Here is a 20,242-nt window from a genome sequence, read left to right on the forward strand (position 1 = left end):
GAGAGAGAGAGAGAGAGAGGGTGGAGATTGTTAATGGCTAGGGTCTGTGCCTCAAATGGTCGCAGTGTTAACCAGCTTTTCCGCTCTTTTTGGTGGATTGGGGCGACGCAAGAGAGGCCCTCAAGGGGCCACAGTCACTGCACACCTGAAGACATGCTCTCTGATAGCCAATGTTCTCTGAAGACCAATGGTGCCCAAATAACACAGATACACACACACACACACAACACACACACAGACAGATAGACACTCACTCACACACACACACACACACACAAATCCAACATCAAACAGACTGTGGATAAAGCCAGTCTTTCCCCCAGTCAGTTCGCTTTTTATTTCACCCTCTGCGAGAAAAAGGGAGGAAATTGTTGGCTAAGCTGTCTTTTGTCAGTGTGCTTCAGAGACACTGTCTGAACAGCAGCCCTCATCTCATATCCCAGCTCCATCTTAAAGCCTGTTTTTGGGACAGTGTCTGCACGTTCAACGTGCAAACAATGACCACAACACATTCACAGCTGCACTTTTTTGGTCTTTACTGAAAAGAAAAAAAATTATTTGAGCTGTCCTTAACAGGGCTTGTTAAGAGACAGAGATCTTCAGTGTCAAGGCTTGTCCGCTAATGATGACGGGACGTAAAGAAAGAAAGAGAGAAAGACAGGAGGAAAAATAAGTCAGCTGTAGTGGTATTATTCTATTTAGGACCACACAATCTCTCTGTGTCTGACTATCAAAGATGTCCCTGGGAGGGCACGGATGGAGTCGCCCCAGGCTTGGCACACGCATATGGAAATGCTGCCTAACTCAATACTAGGGTTTATACCAGAGATGTCATCGTCTCAAGCATCAAAAGGCTGTTGCCACTGTAAAATGTGTTTTTAAAGGTGCACTTTTGGCTTTTTTTGTTTTTGGTTTTGTTTTTTCTTTTGTTTTTTCTTTTTTCACAGGAGGGAGGTGAAGTACAGAGAGTCACATTTATATGAATCAATTTGTCTGTCAGCACCACTGTTGTTTTGAAAACTTTGAAATGAATATTGTATGTTTAAACGTTAGCACCCCAATCAAAGTCAAGGGCACATTCACTGCTGCAAAAGGAAAAAATAACCCATCTTCATCAGTGTACTCATTAGAGCAGTGCATTCATCAGAGCTTTGCACAATGTGAAAAATACTTATTGAGCAGCTGAGCAGAGCTAGGAATGAGCCGATAAATGACAATATCAGAATTCAGCAAAAGGTTGCAGCCATCACGACAACAACAAACTGGATGATTTAAATGTCAGAAAATGCAATTTTAAGATGCACAGAAGGAAAGCACATTTGATATTTTTTGTTACTTTTTATGTTTTGAGGTGTAGCTAATGACCAGTATCCATCAATGATGCATCTGATTTCAGAATATTTTATAGCAATGCATGGCAGCATCTTCCTATTACTGTGACTGTGCTAAACACATAGCTGCACCCTTTATATTAATATTATATAATCTTCTCACAAACCAAATGTCATCTTAGCAGACTGGAAATGATCCTATATAGAGTGAAGTTAACCTATTTTTTTTACATATTATTTGAACTGATTCATAAGCTGTAAATTTGAATAGTACAATGTTGACTGAACAAAGTTAGCAAGAAACCCCAATGTGTTCAGTGTCTGTAAGTTTTTTGTTTTTTTGCAGCATGCTGAAATGGGTTCTTGGAGAAAGGTGTTCTGAATCTTGATTGAGAGGCTCTTCTACAGGTTAATAACAGCCTCACAGGTAATACTTGTGACCCTACACTTTTCTATGTGCTCTGAACCACATATTCAAACATTCACTCATTCATTCATTATCTGTTATCCAGTTCAGGGTCACAGTGGGTGCAGAATCTACCTGGAATCATTAGGCGCAAGGCAGGAATACACTCTGGAGTGGGCAACACAGACACACACACACACATTCACACCTACGGACACTTTTGAGTCACCAATCCACCTACCAACGTGTGTTTTTGGACTGTGGGAGGAAACCGGAGCACCCGGAGAAAACCCACGCGGACACGGGGAGAACACACCAACTCCTCACAGACAGTCACCCGGAGCGGGAATCAAACCCACAACCTCCAGGCCCCTGGAGCTGTGTGACTGCGACACTACCTGCTGCACCACCGTGCCGCCCCATATTCAAACATTATTTTTTTAATTCGTTTGCACAAACATGTTAATCCCCAATGGCTAAGGGTTGTGATGGAATGGTGAATTCCACATCTCAGTCTTACTAGAGTCCCTACCAAAAAAAAACTAGCTTTCTCTATCAAGTTTGTACAAACTGTTTAAAACCACTATTGATTTTGGTGTGTGTGTGTGTGTGTGTGTGTGTGTGTGTGTGATCTAAATGCTGTGGTGTAACAGCAGCTCCAGGAGCATTCTAAAAACTGAGAGTGATCAAAAGACAGGCCTTAGTGCTGCTCCACTCCAAAAATACACACAGCATGGCAATTTATGACATGTGGATGACTCAGTGTTTCTGGGCCCAGAGATCAATCTTCACTTCAAAGACGTAAATCTTGAGCCTTACTTATGTAGCCTTCTGCATTGGCGAGACAAGAAATCATCAAAGGATCTAAAAGACTGTATGTGAGGCTTTGGTGTCTTATGTCTAAAATAGTTATTGACACATCAAGTGATATACCAGGAATCACATGATATTGATAAAAGTAATCATTATCACGGAGTGTCGCTAGAGCAAGAGGCAACATTCAGCCTCTTGTACCTAGAATTTTCTAATAATCAACTTATTTAAATATCAACATTTTACCCTGTGATTTACCTAGTTTGGATTTACCTAGATTCAGCCTAACGTTACCTGGTGTTCATTAATAATCTGGCCTAACAGAGGAGGAGAGCTTTGAGTGCTGCTGTTTTTGAGAGTGAAAAGTATGTGTGTGTGGGGTGGGGAATGTAGTAGATCTGAGTGTGACAGATTTATTCCTCTCTGCTCTAGCTGGATGAGAGGGGGTCATAAATAAGGTGGGAGAGGAGAAAGCTCTCCATTGAACATAATCAAGTAGATCCTTTAGACTCACATCCGTCACTCTGGTGGGTACCGTGACAGCAGGGGTCCAAGGTGAGGTCAGGGTAGCTCCCTTTAACCCTGGCATAACCTAGCTCACCTTTACTATGCATTATCTATTAGCATTACAGCTAGTTTATATCGCTCTGTGAGTAATATGTGCAAGAGGCATTTCTCAAAGGGTAATTCCAAAGCTTTAAATTGTTCTTAAAGCTATGTTACAGTAAGCTTTTAAGACCCTTCCCACTCTGTACATCTGCAGTTCCAATTGCTGCCCTCTGACCGACGGTTCAGACCCATCAAATTATGGACTAAGACTGAGGAACAGCTTCAACACTAGTATGATATGTGAGCTGAACACAGTCAGCTCATTCATACACAAGTAAAATGGGAATGTATGGTAGAGAAACTTATCACAAACATCTGTGCTCAATTTATATTAGAATACAGCTTCCTACAGCACCTTATAACACTCCTTTTATAAGCCACAACTGTACGTAACTGCATTTGCGCAATTCTACTGGCAATATTTGCAGTTAATACTGTGCAATAGCCATGGTTTTATTGGTAGCTCATACTGACTTCAGGCACACTATCAAATGGGAAATACTTTTCAGTTTGTAGTGTACGTATTTATGTAAACTGTCCTATTTTAAGTGTTCCCTGGTTATTTTGCAAAATAACATGACGATATTTGAGCTGTTGGCTTATGTATGGTGTAGACATTTGGACTTTCAGAGAATCCAGAGTTAGTCTGCACTTAGAATGACTTAAATCTCATTGTACCATATAGGTTACGTAGAAACCCTGACAAATCAATGGAATTTGTTAACACTAATCATGGCTCAAGTAACTGCCCAAGCGATAACTTACAACAACATTTACTGTAAGTTTAAAAAGGTTGTTTTAAAGTACTATAAAATCCTATCAAGTTCCTATTACAGTTATGGGGTTTGTTAAAGCAATGCTATGCAGATTGACCATCCAAGTACAGCTGCCACTGACTAATTTTCTGCCACTTCTAGCTCTCAAAAAACTCTGAATAACTGGCTGTTTGCACAAAGCTTCTGCATTCATCATTAAGGGCAGCTTTTTCACAAACTGCATAATTTGTGCAATGAAACTTACAAGTTTTTCCCAATTTTTCACTCATAAATGACAAGAGGGAAGTTTTCATCAAAGCAAAACTAACACAATGAACACTAGAAAACAGCTAACTGGGAAGTTCTCAAAGAATGAAACTGAACTAAATCAGTTTACTTACATTATCCGAGCTACATAAGCGAACATAACCCTTAGGGTGTTTTCACACGTACCCTGTTTAGTTCAAACCAAAATAGCAGGTGTGAAAGGTGCCTCGGGCCATTGTCCGGACTAAACGACCAAAATTTGGTCTGACACAAAAGAGCTGGTCTCTGTCCAGATCAAATGGAACCATGTTTTGGTTCCTGCAAAGTATGAAAACACTTTTTTGTTTGCATGGTTTGGACTTTTTGACCATTGAAAAAAGTTGAGGCTGCAAAAAATGTCAGAGATAGACGTGACCAGGCAATTTAGCCTTCACTACAACAAAAGATTAAAAAACTTAACATCACATAATATAAACCTTTTTGAGTCGTTATGTGTGTTATACACATGAGGGACAATAACTTATAAACACCTCTCTCCAGTTTCATATCAGCTGGCTCGGTTTAAACACTATAAATCTAAATAAAAACTATAATTTAAACACCTGCAATGTTCACTGCATTGATTTATCCCTAACCGCACACTAGCAGACTACATAGGGTACAAAAACTGCTTCATTATCAGAAGGTAAAGAAGGTATAGTGCAGTCAGATGTGGTTTGGGACACTAATTAGCCACTGCAATGAGTTCAGTCATTTATAGGTGGAACGTACAGCAATATATAATAAATGTATTTGTTTATTGTGTCTCACATAAAATATGAGCCTGATCTGAGCCACAAATAAGAAATAGCAGTCTTCAGCTTGTTTGCTTGAGCCAATTGAACTCAATTCAAATTCATTGGTGCGGTTGCTCAGTACAGTACCACCTTCACCTCATTTTGAATCAGGAAAGACTGTAAACATCTTCATCTGAATCCTAAAGCCCATTTGTTTGATCATGGTCTGAAAAAAGTGAGCATTTTGAACGATGCATTGTGAAATCAAATTAGCAGGACACTCTCTGTACTGTTAAGCCCTGCCTGATTACTTGCTGTCATTTAGCAGTCAACAACAATTAACAGCATTAATAAATCCTGGCAAAACACATCACTGTGCCAACACTGAAATCACTACACAAGGAAAAACACTGCATGCTTTCAATTAAGAAGGAAAATAAGACGACAGTGTATGACACATTCAACTTTTGCTACTTTAATATCTTTACACACACAAACACACACACACTGTGTAAAACTGCCAAACTGCAAAAATCATTTTCTTTCGTGGGCAACTCCACAAAATCCCACTGTTTATAAGAATAAGCACCTGTCACTGGCCAAATGTGGGTAAATTTATCAAGCAGCGGGTAAATTTGATCAACCCACAAGCCACAGTGGTGTGTTAGCCATTTGGCCAGTTAATTTGCATTCAGTTTAGTAACACAACGGACCTGCCCAGGGCAGGCATGCAGACCAATCCAAAGTGCCATGCTCCAGACATGCCCACCAATCAGAAGTGGCTGAAGGCCCCTACATATATGCCCACCAACAAGAAGCATGCTAGACCTAAAGGCGACATCATGTTTGGAATAAAAAAATGTGGTCCAATGAGATGGAGTAATGCTGGGTATTTTAGTCCTCAAAAAAGCAGGACATTTGAAAAATAATAATAATAATAAAATAAATAAATATATAATTAAATAAATAAATAAAAAGGTATGGTGCAATCTTACAAATCACGAGGCACTGTCAAAAACGTAACATATCAACATGGGAAAAGCACAACAGGTAATACACATAACGAGTGTATGACCAAGCGAACGTAGCAGTAAACCAGTGGTTACACACTGTATGAGAAAGGCTCAGGAAGACACAGTCTGCATCTTGTCTCTGGAAGGGCTCTCTCTCGGACTTCACTAAACATAGGATGGTGAACTAAAAGATCATCATTTTTGATGCAGAGGGCTGCTCTTTTTACCTTGATTTTAACATCTACAAAAATACAAATCTTCAAAACAAATAAAATCAGAGGTGCATTACAGAATACGAGAACAACCACCAGATCACTCTACATAAATGTGCTATTCATAAAGAATCCAGTTAATGTCTCTTAAGGAGACTGCCAGACCAAACCAAAAAACTAACATGGATTTTAAACAAGTTTTCCAAATTCATGGTCCAATCTGGGCTTCTGTTAATTATCTGATGAACACACACACACTTCCATGAAGCAGACGGTCACCACACGTCGCAATGTCCAGTGTCACTCATAATTGAGTCATATTACATTGCTCCCTTACCCACAGTTACTGTAAATAAAATAGTTAGTAGATGGCAATACATCTGAAAGATGTCTCGTGAAAAAAAAAAATTCTGTATATTTTTTCAAAAGTTAAAACGCATTCATTTGGACTTTCAACATATGGATTCCTGAACTGAATTAATGTTCTCTGACCATGTACTTTAATCATCCTGTACTGTCATTTATTTGTCATATGCATCTCAGTGGGATGTGGGATTTGATCAGCAGTCTGAGAATGGTAACAAATTCACAAAAATAACACAAACTAAGGCTTCTTCGGGGTGAAAAAAGGAGCTCACTGCTTACTGCTAAACTTGCAGTTTATTGTTTTGCATTTTTCATAGATTTAAATATGAGGTCTCATGAGTTCTGCAAAAAATAGCAAAGTCTTACAGATGCAGCACAACACACCTGCACAATTTTCCAGACTGATTAAACAAATACATCACATTGTCAGTGGATACATTTTACTAGAAAATGAGATAAAAGTACAATTTACACAAAAAATTAAACATTTGCCTAACTCTAGAGATTCTTCTATGTCTGTCATATACATAAAACCACTGCTTAGCTACATTTTTCATGCCTGTCCCAGTACACAGAGCAGGCCTTTGTAAAGAGAAGAATTCACATATTAAACTAGAGCTTAAGCAGAGAGTGACAACTGATTTAATTTTTATTAGATCTATTTCAGTCACTTTTACCTTTTCTAAAGCCTCCAGTTCATCGTCTGACTTTTGACAGACCGAGGATAGCACTGTGTTCCTGTTTTAGTTGTCAGGCATGCTTCACTGCTCGAGCAAACAGGCACAAGCAAGCTGGAAGTGAGCTGCCAGTCTATGTTTCTAGCTGTGTCTCTTTCTATTTTTCGCTGGACACATGGAGAGGCCAAATGTTTTCGGATTAGACTGCATACATGCACATAGAAACGTTGCATGCACATACATGTAAAGACTAAATGCATAATTCGTACAATAAGCTGCCTAAACAGTCCAGCCATGAGGAAACGCAACCCTTCCAAAAGCAAATAAAGAGAAAAGGCTCTATCTATTCATGGAGAGGAAGCACGAATATCTGTCAGCTACTCAAGACAGAGCACATCTAAAGTAGCCTGCACAAGTGCACAGCCACATTCACTCGCATTCTTCAGAACACATGGCTAATAACCCTTGAAATGGAAATGTTCTTCGCGTCTATTTCAGCTCTTCTCTACCTCTCACTGCGCTCCCTGTTAACGTACATGTGCGAAGCTCAGGTAAAGCCGTGACAGCATGACAGGTAAATGCGTTGTTCCAAGGGAAGGGAAGAGAGAGAGATGTACTTTTGTATATCACATAAGAGAAGCGATGACGCTAAACCTCCGTAGGCACTTCGGGAGCAGACGACTGCAACTTAAAATCAGAAAATCTAGTCAAAATTGAGATGCAACTCTTAGCCAGCGGATATTTGTTTTGTTCAAAATAAGAAAAAATAAAAAAAAACGTAAACAGCTTGCTTGCGGCATGCTGCTGAGAGTAATCCTTAAGCACAAATTTTACACTCTTGGTGCTAACGCTCACAACAAACTGCTTTCCAGTGTGTGAAAGAATGCTGTACATTACAACACAATTACAATATTACTGACAAAATCGTCATTGTCGCCATTATCCTGGAACTATGAGTGGTTACATGCTAGTGTACCAAAGCGTGTATGTGTGTGTGTGGGAGGTGACAGAGAGAGAGACTTGTATACTCACAGTTTGAGCTGTCAGGTCACTCAGGTCCGGCGCTGTATCAGGGGCTCATCCTCTCGGCGCTTATCCCACCGCAGGACACAAAGAGAGAGAGAGAGAGGGAGAGAGAGAGAGAGAGACAGAGAGAGAGAGCAAGAGAGAGAGAGAGAGAGAGAGACAGAGAGAGAGAGAGAGAGAGAGAGGGAGGGACAGAAAGAGAGAAGGGGTCTTCCCTCCTTTCCAGCTCTACACACTTGCAGAAGTAAGGCAGAGGGGAGAGAGAGATCGAGAGAAAGAGAGAGAGAAGTGAGAAGGGGGGTTTTTGTCGATGCGATCTGTGAGCCGGTCCTGGAAGGAAAAAAGCGAGTGTCAGAATGAGTGCGGCTGCTTCTTTGGCGTGCTGTGCGTGTCTTCACACATAGCTGGGAGCCCAGTGCGGTCAACCACACGCGTCTGCACACGAGCACACACACACAGTGGAGGGGGAGGTGGGGGAAAGCGCCTAGGCATTCACTCACTGGCTGTGCCATACACTGTGAGAAACATCAGAGAGAGAGAGAGAGAGAGTGGGAGAGAGTGAGAGAGAGAGGAGGGAAGGAAGGAGGGACAGAAAAAGAGTGGGGGGAAGGAGGAGGAGGAGGAGGAGGTGGAAGCAAAAGCGGAGGAGGAGAGGATGCGCTGACAGTTTCACAGGAGCTTCTTGCCGGCGCTGACCGCTAACACAGTTTCATGTGAGCTTTTCGCCGTCTCTGACCGCTAACACAGGCTGACAGGTACTGAATGACAGAAGCATCGCACTCCTCTACTTCTCTTATCCTTCTCTCCATTTTTCTCTCTCTCTCTTTCTCTGACACACTTAAGCTCACTTACTATAAACATACACCCTCTCTCCTGTCACACAGTTAGCAGTCATGAGTGCTGTGTGACAGAGAATACTGATATAATGATCTCTGATGCAGCTTTCATTCTGAAAAACTGCATTTTCCTCTTCTGACGTCTTGTGACGAGATTGGCTACAATTGAGCAAACAACACACCAGGAATAATGCAGTGTGTGTGTGTGACATATATGCAGCGCTGTGTAGATTCCATAGCCACTTAAAGCTAGAGTGTCTGTATGAGGGCCATGCTTTAGTTTCTCATCATTTACCCCAAGTCCTGACAAACATTAGCTTTAATGCGGCAACAAAAGATGTAACGATGTACCAAATTTTAAATCCAATTCAGTACTGTGCAGTGGTGTTTTGATATGGTTTATGTTTCAATACAGCAACAGTAAATAGGGCTTGAATTTATGCTCACTCGTCATATGTTAATCTTATTATGTTAATGTTTGCACAATGTGCACATCTTTCACACTCGTGCACTAGAGCTGTGACGGTGCACATATTATATTCAGCTTCAAAGCAATTTTCAGTGCTGAAGATTCAGTTTTATAAGTGAATATGATTCTGCAGAACTATTTCTACACTAGACAGAGTGGTTCAGCACAGATAAACAACAGTCCTTCCACAGAAATGTTTCACTCTCTGTCACACTGCCCCCTAAAAAATTCAACCTCCAAAATCACAACCCCCAGTTATCATTTATTAATTATTATGCATAATTGATGGATAAAAGAAGACAGCATTTGAGCATGGATGCATGTATAACTGTGTCGGCTCACTGAAAGTACGCACTCACCCAGTTTACCATCTTTTGTGGAAACCACTGTGATACAACTTTAACTTTCAATATACAGTTATACACCAGCTTCAATACATACTCTTTTTTTGAAACAAAGTTATTATTGCACCATTATTTCCTACTGACAAATTCATGACTAACTGCTGAATAATTTTTCAGAAACAGCCCTTAAGATAACATAACACACAGAGTCTAAGAGGTTACACTATGTAATAAAATGTATCCAGCTAAAAAATATAATTCATACTGTAGATTGAAATCTGTAGAAATGAAATCTGACTCTTGAAGAACAAAGAGAAATTGGCGTAAAGACGTATTGCAGCACAACAGACAGACAACACACAAGTGATAAAATGCACAACAACTTTAGAAACAAAAAAGGGCCTCGTGCCTGATTTGTGTATTGCTAATATGTTGTTTATTAACAGAAAATTAGGAATTGATATAAATACAGTAATCCCTCGCTACTTCGTGGCTCATCTTTCACGGATTGGCTATTTCGCGGGTTTTTTCAAGGGGGCTTATGGCCACTATATCGTGGATATTGAGGGAAAATCTAGGAAAACCGTGAAAGATGAATAGCCAAAAATAATTTTTTTATTTATTTACATGTTTTAGACTAGGCCTTTAGGTGACAAAATATATCATTTACAAGTATTCCTTACGTACACTAGATGTATTGTTCATGTCCACATCCGAGTGAAATGTTCTTACGCTTAGGAATTACTCTATTAAAGAAATTGGAAGGATATCACATGTAGTTCCAGCTGAAAAACATTATAGAATGACTGTTTAATGCAAAGTGTGGGTTGTGAACAATACATGGAGGGTTTTAAAAGTCCAAATACTCGTTAAATACATTAAAAAAATATTTCCTCTACAGGTGGTCTTGGAACGCATCCCCCGCAAAAACCGAGGGATTACTGTATAGCATACTGATGTGGGCTAATTCAAAACATAATGGAGTAACAGGCATCTAGCTGCATGCATCTTCTGATTACAAGCTCTGGATTACACAATCCAAATTAAATGCAGTCTGTTACAAGATAAAACCGCAAATAAGTCCAGTAAGGCCAGCTCTTGAGCAATGGGGTAGGCTTTCAATATAAAGCGCTATAACTCTCTGGCCCCCTGTGGGTCTCAACTATTCAAGGTAGAACACACTCCACTGATTTCAATTAAAAGACAAATTGGCCATTTGAACCCTGATCTTAACGCTGAGACCTAATTTCTGCTACGCTCTACAAACTGCCTCTCCAAAGCTTCACCTGATTAAGCATCGCATTTACATTAGTATCATCCAAATTATAGCATTCACTGGTAAGTCATCATCATCATGATCCCCATCATCATCGTCCTCATCATAAGCAGTGCTCCATGATTACTAGTTTTGCCAGTAACTTGCAAACTATATTGAAATGCCTTGCAACATTGTGATTAGACTATCTAATTCTTCTGGCCAATATAATTTACTTTTGTTGCATACATCAAAATGCCCATAAACACTCACATGGGACTAGGAATGCTCACAGCACAGAGAAAAGCCAATATCATATTGAACAAATGATATATTGCAGGGATGCATGAAGATATTGCAAGCATATTGGCATCAGAAAAAATGATTTGACTGATATTTCAAAGCAGTCTTTTTGTAGTTATTTTATTCTGGAAAAGCAGATTCAATGTTGAGCTCCAGTTCTGTCTGTTGGTATTTTCTTTACTTTAATTCATCTGTAACCCTAACAAAATCAAAAGTTATATTTTTCTTGTACTCCATGTAAATGTAAGGCAAATGTTTAGATAATTTAAATTTTTACATATCAGCATTGGCAGATTGATGCAACTCACATCAATGCTTCCTTCAAAACCTGATTACATGTGCGCATGAAAGTTTCCAGAGTGTCCTAAATGTGTCCCTATTATGAGGAAACTATCTGTCCTTAAACAGAGATACAGAGCTGAGAAAATTATTTTCATCATCTACATCTTTACCCAGGTCCAGCTCTGAGAGTGAGTATTCTGTTCAGACCGTGGACAGGCAGTGAAATCCCACAGGACTCGTCTCACTCCCTCCCTAATTAAATTCTACCTCGTTAGCCTGCACAAGAGGCAGGGAGAGACACTGCACATCTAAATCAAATCACATCAAATCAGATCTTTTTTTTTCTTCTCATTTCTTTCTTTCGTTTTCTTGTCTTGGTGGGCTTATTTTTTAAAACAATACCTGAAGCATCGACTGCTTGCTATCAAAATAAGAGCGATTTAAAGGCTCCTGAGTGCAGTATCCAGCCAAACGCAAGTACAGTGTACATTAGTGTACCATCAATCCATTCCCCACTCACATTAACATGAAAATGTACTCCAGTGCAGTGCTGTTTAAGCACTTGCATTTGCAGACAAGCAAACACACACACAAAAAGACATACACAGCTCAGAGAGTGATTTAGCACATCTGCCGTGTGGATCCCTTGCGGTGAGCCATCATATCCAGTTAGCACTGTGGGCCTGAAGCGAGACCCAGAGCATCAGCCTGTCTGGCCTGCCTGAAGCTCAGTAACGGCAGCTCAATGGTGCCCTTCTCCCAGCCCGACCAGCACTAGCCAGGACTCCCATTAACAGGTCTACACAGGTGCCCTCAGCCTCTGCTGCTCTGCTCCACAAAGAATAGCAATAGCCACCATAATAGAGCGAGTAATGGCAATAATAGCAGGCTGCAACTCCTCTGTTTGCTAATTGGCTTGTCTGCTCACAGCCTCCACTCTAAGGGTCATGGGATTTTGTGGGTGGCATCTGTAAATAGCTAATCAGCTCCCCAGGCTCTCGCTTCACTTCAGAAACTATTTCTCTTGAATTCGTAAATAATGGGTGGGGGTTGGCAGGGAGGGGGATAACAGCGGATGGCTACGATAACTGCCAGAGACAACAGAGGCAGAAATAAATAATGAAGCAGTGATTGTTATTCCTGCGCATCCAACAGAAGCTGTTTGAAGTGCAGACTTTCCTTCATCTTGTCGAGCCTTAAAAAAATAAAAAAATAAAAATTGCGAGGCCACACGCAATAAAGACGTCTTTGACGCTTTTGGAGAATGACTAACAAGATTGGGGAGGTTGCTGGCATGGCATAGCTGCTGAGGCTGGGGGCAGTTAGGCTGCCTGAGGTGATCATGGGCAGCAGGAGCAGGGCACCCACACCTGCCCACTATAAGACTGGACATTTCACTGAGGCACGTCACAGTTAAGAGAGAGCTGATGTCCAACATTAAGATTTTGACACATGTTGGGTTTTTTTTTCAGTCCACTGTGCGTGTGACAAAGTCAATGGATTAAATATATTAGGACAAGCAAAGTTGTTTGTTAGTTGTGGCCATGTAGAAACACACACACACATTCTCCGTTCTTTCAGAAGCTCATTCACACTTGATTATCCTTCAAAGATGACATTTAAATACTGTTTATCTGAAGGTGCCATGTTTGGGGTTTAGCCAGGACTTGTTAGGAATCCCATGTTCCATGTTTTCCCCATTTAAATCAATGAGTTTTAAACATTTTGTGTATGTATAGGGTATTTAGCCTCGCAGGAGTATTGGGGGCAAATCTTATAAGGCCAGTAGGCAAGTGTGTATGAGTATTTTCACCAGCACATCTCCAACCTGATCTCATCATTGCTGCATGGCTCTGACCACACAACCGCATTATACTGCTCCATCAGTCTCACAATCATAGCAATTCAGGCTGAGCAGATCACACCATGCCACTGGAACTGACGGAGCCTGACCAGGAAAAGCACACACTGTAGGTTCTTCACTAGCGCTTCAGCAGACATTACATCAGGTCTCTTATTATACTTTTACAAAACAGCTTCAGATTCATTCTCGCACTACGCACTTTTATTGATGAGAATTCAAACAGAATTTATTAAAATAAGAAAGAGAGAAAAACAATATCTGTAGAACCCAATGTAACTTTTTGATGACATTTTCCATAGAAAAATCTAGCAGAAGACTAAATATCATCATTGGACCACGTGCAAGCAAAAGACAGAAGACACAGTTCTTTCTCTTATTTACGCATTTAAGGGTGAATCACTCAAAATTTGAGAAGATTGCTCAGAAATGGTTGGAGATATTGAAAGAACAACAACTTCTAGTGATTGTATTTGCAGGTAATGTTCTCCAACCTTTAAAAATGTACAGATTGAGCAGTGTCTGAAGGGCATGGTGTTTGCCATGGCAGCAGGCACTGAAAGCAAATGAAAGTATGAGCTATAAATGGCAGAAACTTACTATGGTGATGGGGCATCAACCCAATAACTTTGGAATGAGATGGAGTTGTATTGTTCATGTACAAGTCATTGAGAGAGAGAGAGAGAGAGAGAGAGAGAGAGAGAGAGAGAATGCAATCAAATCCCCACAGTGATGTTCCAAAATTGTAGAAGTGGTTACTACATTAAAGAGGGGCAAAATATTCATTAGTAAGATTTCAGAATATAGGATGAGCCTTTACAGACCTTTGCCCATACATTGAAAGTAAATGTGTAGGTGGATGGATTACAAGTATTGAATATGATATGATATCTATATAGAGTAAAAAGGCAAAATGTTCTCCTACATTGTTTTTGACCAACAAGCTTCTGGTGTGCACACACATTTGTGCCCGTGAGTGTAAGTGTGTTTGCGTCTGCTCTCAGAGCAGCGTTTAGTGAGAGGTCCTCTTGTCCTGATTCAAAGAGCGATTCTGTAGTGAGGAGGCACTGATAATATCAGGATAACAAGAGCTAATTAAATTTAGTGTGATCACTGGAGAGTGAATTATTTAGAGAGAGAGGTTGAACCGCTGTTAGATTGCAGCCACTCAGTTTCAATTCTCCTTTTGTTCAACCTGAAGTCTCGCTCTCTGTCTCCTAACAAAGGGCGGGCTAACATCTCAGTCTTCTGTTTGCTAATAAATCATTCATATACCTTTGTGTTCCTCCACTCAGACTACGTGTTAATTATCTTCTACAGAGGATAAACGATTTTCTTTGTAAAAGTACAAGCGTCAATTTATGTGAGTAAACATTTGGACATGGGGGTGACGGTTTATTCACAAAGTCAATATATTGATTTCCATATCTGAAACAAGTAGATCAATGGCCTAGCACTTATGTCAAGTTTAATCACACTTGCAGCAGCTTTTTTATAAAGCAGGAGTATCAAACTGTCCATATTAAACTGATCAAGGCAAACTACTGTTAAGAAATAGTAAAATAAAATGTTTTACAAAAAATAATACATTCAATTTAGAAAAGGCCACTGCTCAGGGATAAAAGAACAAAAAGATATCTCTTCTTTATTAAAAAAAAAACATGATGACTGCAAGAAAAGTTGAAATACTGATTAAATACATATATTTTTATTATGGCATCTCATATTCATAGGTGAATGTGAAATGTCACAAGTATATTTCAACTGTTAAGATAGAAATTTCCTGCGTGTTTTTGGTGAAGAAGAAAAAATAGATCAATTTATTACCTAGATCGACAAGTAAACCTACACACATCTCGGTTTATATATGTGTATCTGATAAAAGAAAAAATGCCTTGCCTGTAACTGTCAAAAAACTGTCACAACAATAAAAAATTAACGCACTATTTAATAAATATCTAAGGCAGCTTTACAGGGATTACACACTTTAATATAACCATTCCTACCTGCACAACACACTGAAACAACCACCACCACGTCAGTGTCACTGTAGCGCTGAGATTGATCCACCACCCTAATAATACCTGCTCTGTGGAGGTCTGAACAGCAAAGTACCACTAATGGTCAGTGGAGCTGTCAAAATTGACAATGATTGGGAAAAATATTCAATTTTATGTTATGGCTAATCAGTTTAGAAGTAGAAATATAAATTAAAGTATAATTACACTTTTGTAATGTTATAATCTGTGATATAAAAATATACTAGTGCTAAGATGACATTACAAAATATTCATTCATTATCTGTAAGCGCTTATCCAGTTCAGGGTCGCGGTGGGACCAGAGCCTACCTGGAATCATTGGGAGCAAGGTGGGAATACACCCTGCAGGGGGCGCCAGTCCTTCACAGGGCAACACTCATTCACTCACACACTCACATCTGCGGACACTTCTGAGTCGCCAATCCATCTACCAACGTGTGTTTTTGGACCGTGGGAGGAAACCGAAATACCTGGAGGAAACACATGCAGACACAAGGAGAACACCATTACAAAATATGAAGACATAATATAATGATAAAATTATAATAACAAAAACAACAACAATTATTGTTAGTAGTAATATTTACTATTAAACTAATGACAAGCTTGTATTACTAATGTAAATATTTATTTTATGTCCCATGCAACTGTTTAGTGTTTTAGAAATTATATTTAAAATATTCTTTAAAAAACATTATTAAATCTATCATAACAACAAAACCAACCACAACCATGCGGAATACCTCTCAGATTTATTGGCATACTGTGCAAAACAAACACACACAAACCCATAAGAAAACCTTTTAGATGCCTCAAGCACTGCAAACAACTTTATGTAACTTTATCATGAGCCACATGAGAACATAGTGTAAACAAAGCAATTAGAGCTTAAAACCATCCTTCGTCTGCTTAATGACTATTGATTACCGCATCTAGAACAGAGTCTATGAATTTGAGAGAGAAAACATACCTTCAGCCTCTTCCTTCAGCTTTACAGCAAATCAATTGGCAGAGTAACGGGTTTAAGCGAACAGCCAGAGCATATAATTAAAGACAAGCTTACAAGATTCCCTTTATTTAATGCTTTACAAATAAGGTAAAATCACTGAATCTATTAATGGTGTATCAAATCAATTTGACTGACTAGCTGTCTCTATGCTTCACAACTATGTTCCTATATACACGTGGACTGTAAGGATATGAAACATTGGAGAAAAATTCTAAAGAACAAACTACTATTGTAATTTATTTACCACTTTAAAGTATACCAAGTTCAATAAATCAGTGACATGTGCACGTTAATGGAGCAATATTTCAATAATATATAGTACATGATTGGGGGGTGTTTGTGTGGATAACACACACCAGGCCATATTTTAATTCTTTTTACTGGTAGTTGCAAGTAATGTTCTTGCCCTAAAGTGTAAGAACATCATCCTGTCAAGGACAATGAAAGCCTTTATTACCGCCATAATTGTATTCAATGGATAATTTCCTTGCTGACCTGTGCAGGTTATTGATGAATCAAGGTAATCTAAATCCCTATAAGCACATTTCCGACGTATTGATGAAAATGTTGGCCTTGGTAGTGGTTCAGGAATACCCCCCATTCGCTATAATCTCACAGTATGCAGCTCTAATGAATACAAAGTGAATAGCACATGAGCTGGGCTAAGTGCTGCACTGTTGAGATGAATGAAATCTATTTTACACAAAGGGCCATTGAAATTTTGTGTGTGGGGGGGAGAGTCCTTATTTTAGGGGGCAGGTGATGAACACTATTAAACACTAAGTGAAAGTGTTATTATCTTTTTCTCATTCAAATTGCTTCTAGACAAGGTCACAACTCATGCCTAACCTATTCATTATCCTGTGTGGTATATAGAAAATGTTTAACAAAGGACACAAATTCATGAAGAATATGTGTGTATATCAAATTGTTTTAGATACTGCATACATTTGTTAAAGCCTACAAAATAATTACATTTTGAATGGGCTCAGAGTTTCATAAAACAATAATAACCTCAATAGTTCATTTTGAATTAAAACATACCTCCATTCTCTAAAGTTCCAAGCAACCTGTCATGACCCTGTCCAACCACAGGAGGGGAACCCTTCACAGGCATCTCAAAGCACTCTGCTGCTTAGAACAGAGAGACAATCACTGAATGCAGAAATACCTCCATCATATCCCAGTCATGTCTATTATGAGATACCACACTGAGGCAAATAAGATAAAGATATGAAATTTTAACAATTACAGGCATGAACCGCTCTTATTGACTGAAACTCAAATCTTGGAACTAAAATTTGTTATTCTCAGACAACTTCAGGGCTTTATTTTTAACAATGTGATTCAACTGTTTATGCATTAATTCATTCATCAACAGCAATAATGCTGGAAGAAATGGGCCCTGAAACCACACCCACAAAGACCACAGGGAAAGCTCAGTTTTAGAAATCACTTACAACCTCAGAAATGTAATTATTGACCAAATAAATTAAGCACATTTTACAATTTCATGCACTCATTCATTCTTCTGCAACCACACACACAAGGGACAGGGCAGGATATGTCCATCAAAGGATATGTAACAATTTAACAAGACAATTCAATTTAATCATTGCTTTAAAATAAGTTGTCAGGCAATGGCACTGATATCTAAACACAGATTATTTCTCTCTGTTTTAAATATACAGTTAACATTAAGGTGTAAGCAGAAGATATGGGACTTTAAGCCATAATGACTGCATTTGGGAAAACTGCGGCTGCTTTTGTTTTGGGGGTGGCTTGTGAAGCTCACCCACAAGGGCTTGAGATAGTGTAGGATTTGACTATGATATGAGGTAGGAGAAAGTTGGTGCATTTCTGGCTATGTAGGCAAGCATCAGGATTTTAATCTAATGTGGGCAGCCTCAGAATACCAATGGAGGGAGCACAGCTGTGTTGTGATATAATGGGGGCTGGTTATATTTTGGGATACAGGATTATCATGAACTTAAACTAAAATCTACAACAATATTTGTGTTCTATTCCAACAAATGCTGTCCTAATAAACGTCAACTGCATAGCCAACAGATCCAAAATATGTGGGCACCCCTTAATTAGTGGCTTCTGTCATTTCAGCCAAATCCTTCAGTGACAGCTGCAAAACAAAGCAACCCTAACAGCATAATAGTGACTTTCAAACTTAGCTGTGTTTCCAACACTCTCTGGGGCTGAAACTGTTCCTTGAGAGACCCAAGTAACTCAATTACAGAAATCTATGTAGAATGTGATGAATGAAATGAACTAGCTTACAACAATAGCATTACAGTGCTTTAGCATATCCACCGAAAGCATCCAGGTGACAGAGCACACTCAGTCCAAGGAAACTTTAACATTTGGCATAAATTGTGTGAGTGTGTGTGTTGCCCTGTGAAAGACTGGTGCCCCCTCCAGGGTGTATTCCTGCCTTGCGCCCAATGATTCCAGGTACATCTGATATTTTGTAACCAAACCAACTATTTTAGAGCAAATTCCTCCACCTTAGAACCATTTCCCACCACTACTCATGTAAAGAACGTATGCCGTATTATGTTTAACTGCATGACATCATTATGTAATCAAGTCTGAATATCACTAATATCATGAAATTGAAAAATTGCAAAATTATTGCAAATGATACGATACGGCACAGCCCTAGTATGTTATTAAAATCTGTATATAGTGGCTTGTTAAGAAAGTAAATCAATGTGATGGCAATTTATGATGTCCCTAAGTAAGCTAAGCTAAGATTTGCTCAACATTTTAAAAAATAAAATTAATTAATTAATTAATTTTAAAAAAGGAAGAAAAAAAACACGCAGTGAATTTGCGAAACCCCTATTTTCATTCATGTTGTCTTTTCTTGCTCTTGAATAAAGCAAAGGTACATGTTATATGATTATTAATAGAGGAAATAAATTGGATAATACTCAATCATCATCTTAGCTGAAGCCCTAATTGTGTGCTGGGCACTAATGGTAAGCATCAGTGGCTGACATCAGTAATGCACTTGTGGATTACAATGAACCACAGCCATGTTCCAAAATCTAGCAAAATCTGTGATTAGCTTCCTATCAACAACCATGGTTTTAATATCAGATGTTCAATGAGCCCATTGAGGAAATGTTTGGTTGTCTCTAGGTTTGCAGACATGCAGTGAATTTCACTCCAAATTGGGAACACTGTTTTAGAATAGAATTTTTATTGTCTGACACTGTCATAAAATGAAACACTAAGCATGAACAGATCTCTGAAAAGTAGGCCTCTACATAAATGAATTGTTCATACTATATTACTAATGCCAGACCAGTCCCTTCAATGGATAGCCTCTAAAAAAGAACTAAAAGGTCATCTTAGGGGAAAGTTTAAATATTCATTATACATAAACCCCAATCCCTACACTGGCAAAGAAATGCTTTGAAGAATAGGTTGGGTGTGAAGGATAAGTTTAGCAAGGTTGTGTCTCTAATTGACAAAAGATCCTTCATGAGCAAAACGTCTATAGGCAATCATCAGGGGCAGTTTCTCTTGTGGAAGACATTAAGATTCACTCCAATTTGCATAATGCCTTTAGG

At 39.1% G+C, this 20,242-nt stretch overlaps 1 protein-coding gene across 2 annotated transcripts in view; it reads right to left on the reverse strand.

The window, feature by feature from the left end:
- Positions 1–20,242, reverse strand: part of rbfox3a (RNA binding fox-1 homolog 3a) — a 510,141-nt gene that overhangs the window by 448,897 nt on the left and 41,002 nt on the right. The window contains exons 2-3 of one of the 2 annotated variants that reach the window (XM_066663315.1): positions 15,950–16,110; positions 8,258–8,581 (exon numbers count right to left, since the gene is read on the reverse strand). The gene's annotated coding sequence lies outside the window, so the exon portion shown is untranslated. Of the gene's footprint in view, positions 1–8,257; positions 8,724–15,949; positions 16,111–20,242 lie in introns of those variants that run through there. The other variant, XM_066663314.1, reaches the window with a different exon arrangement.

The sequence above is a fragment of the Hoplias malabaricus genome, chromosome 3 (genome assembly GCF_029633855.1).
Source record: "Hoplias malabaricus isolate fHopMal1 chromosome 3, fHopMal1.hap1, whole genome shotgun sequence".
In the NCBI taxonomy this organism is placed as follows: domain Eukaryota; kingdom Metazoa; phylum Chordata; class Actinopteri; order Characiformes; family Erythrinidae; genus Hoplias; species Hoplias malabaricus.